This window comes from Antechinus flavipes, chromosome 4, assembly GCF_016432865.1.
Source record: "Antechinus flavipes isolate AdamAnt ecotype Samford, QLD, Australia chromosome 4, AdamAnt_v2, whole genome shotgun sequence".
Lineage (NCBI taxonomy): Eukaryota > Metazoa > Chordata > Mammalia > Dasyuromorphia > Dasyuridae > Antechinus > Antechinus flavipes.
In genome coordinates, this window is record NC_067401.1 from 294,536,742 (window position 1) to 294,539,715 (window position 2,974).

Genomic DNA, 2,974 nt, shown 5'->3' on the forward strand with positions numbered 1-2,974 from the left:
TTCTTTTTTTTTTTTTTCCTTTGGGAATTGGGAGATTTTCATTTAACTTTGAGCAGTGTGAATTTTTAGTTAAACATTTAGTTAAGATTGATATTTGTAGAACGTTATACAATGTGTTTTAGGAAGGATATGAAGATATTACACAACTGCTTAAGTCTCCTTACATTCCAGGAAAGGAGCTTTTAAAAAAACTCTTAGATATAGATCCTAAAATTTAGGATTGGAAATCATCTCAAAGAACATTCAGTGAAGGTATTCTTGACCTAAAACTAGAAGTCATTTAAACCATTTAAAATAACTGTATTTCAATATAATTAGTATCCTTTGTAATCCTATGTATTTTATTTTATTCATTTAAAATTATTTTTTCCAGGCCATTTAGGTAGCACAGTGGATAGAGCAACAGCCATAAAGTCAGGAGGACTTGAGTTCAAATCTGGCTTCAGACCTTTAACATTTACTGTGTGACTGTGGGCAAGTCATTTATTCCCAATTGACTCAGCAAAAAAATAAATAAATGTATATATTTTTTTTCCCCGAGAAAGAATGTATAAGAAGTTTACCCAAATGTCTAAAGGAGTTCAGGAATTCATAACACACACACACACACACACACACACACACACACACACAAGATTAAGAATGGTTGATCTATTCTCACTCTTTCTGTTTCTGTTTACTTCCACTTTATTTGCTTCCTCAGTTTTTTTCTTTCTTCATCTGATTTTTCTTGTACAGCAAGATAACTTTATAAATATGTATGCATATATTGGATTTAAGATATATTTTAACATATAATTTAATTTTAACATATAATTTAATATGTATTTGGACTACCTGCCATCTAGGTGAGTGGTTGGAGGAATAGAGGGGATAATTTGGAACAGAAGGTTTTGCAGGGGTCAATGTTGAAAAATTATCCATGCATATGTTTTGTAAATAAAAAGCTTTAATTAAAAAAAAAAGAAAGAAAAAACAGAATGGCTGGTCTATTGTAAGACCCTCATTTTATAATACAAATGAGGCAATTAAGGCCTAGAGAGTTGAACAGGCAACTAAGAATCAGGATTGGGATTTGAACCAAAATCACACTGGGCTTAAGTTCCAAGGTATTTTTCTCTCAAGTATGTTCAGAGCAGTGTCATACTTCTCCCAAGAGAACAAGAAAGACTTTTTTTGAATGACTAAAATTCACATTTCCTCTGTCACTTGAGAAAGAAGACAACCTAAAATTATTATGATTAGTCTGCCTTCTAAAGTAGAAGTAGTCTTATAATAAGCTGTTCTTTAATATAATAGCATGCTATCTATTGAAAATATTTTTATTTTAGCCTCTTCTATGTTTGTTTGTTACATTGTAAAGTTGTTCCTACATAATTTATCCTTTATCCTTGTGGATTCACCTGAAAACCAAGTAAGGACCTGAAGAGAAAAACATGAAATGACTGCTCTCTGGGAAATTGGTGATATTCTGCCAGACAGATTTGACATAGTTCAAATCCAGCCACAGATATTTATAAGCTGTATGATCATAGATGAGTCACTTAACCTGTTTACTTCAGTTTCCTCAATTGTAAAATGGGGATGATAGTAACACATGTCTTGCAGGGTTGTTGTGAAGATCAAATGAAAGACTATTTGTCAAAAGCACTTAGACAATGTCTGATATACAGCAAAAAGTATATAATGCTCCCTCTTTTCCTTCTTCCTAATAATTGAAGTGAGGACTGCCCATTTGTACTTTTACATATTAAAAAAATCTTTCCCATTTTAGGTGCAGAGAATATTTAAGTATATTTTAACATTCAACCACATATCTGTAAGTTAATAATAGACAGTAACATTCTGGACAACAAGTGACAGCAGAAGTAATAACTTGGACTGTGATGGCCAAATAAATAAGTAAAAGACAGGTTTAAGAACTACCAGGCCACAAGTAGCAATTTAAGTAATATGGCAGACCCTGATTCCTTTGTAACAGTGTTACTACAGACAATAGCATGGATAGTTCACAAAATGAATAAGGTAGCTATATAGTTACTGCATAATAAAGTCCAGAACTGCAGACAGCAACAATATAAGTACTGGTACCCTTTTTTCAATATTGGTTAGGGACTTGGATATGCAGGTAGATATATAATAATCATTTATTTATTATTACTGTTCTGATAACACTACATTTTGCTGCAAGATAGAGAGAGTAGGAACTATAGTAATAGTGAACTTGATGATCTAAGTTAAAGTTTCTTAAACTGTGAATTATGACCCCATAGAAGGTCTTGTACCTGAATGTAGGGAAAGTGAAATTATAATTTATTATAAGTAAATGTTTATTTGTATACTTAACTCAGAATCATGTAAAATTTCTTGGGTGAACAAAAATCATGAATAGAAAAAAGTTTAAGAAGCCTTTGTCTAAATCACTGATAAAGGGGTCCATGGGTAAATTGTCTTAGGTCATCGGATTGTCTTAGATTATGAAGCATACCTAAGCAATTTGAGTTAACTTCATCCCAGTTGGATTGACCTGAAATTCAATTGCTCTATTTATTGAACCTGAAGCTTTTCAGGGTATAATTGAGTGACTGAGAGAAAAACAGGAAAATCTATTTAAACAAAAACAAATGTCTAGGGAAACAGTGACTCCTATGCTTTTCTTTTTTACTCAGGTCTTAATAACTATTCTGAGAAAATAAATTTCATGAATCATCACAGCTATGCCATACAGGCACCAACAACTTATCTGATAATTCATTTTTTGGAAGCTCAGGTCATTTATTGGATTTATTGTATTCATAGTTTTAAAAAAGTAATTTTCATTGTCATGTGTAAAGCCTGAAAAAAATAATACTGATGCTGAGTGTACATCACCCAAATGAGAAGTGTTCTGGGATGTAAAAGAAATTTTTGAATCTCTGTGGCTTTCCTGGTATCTTGGTTTTGTGACTTCCCTAGCTATCATTCCACCATTTAG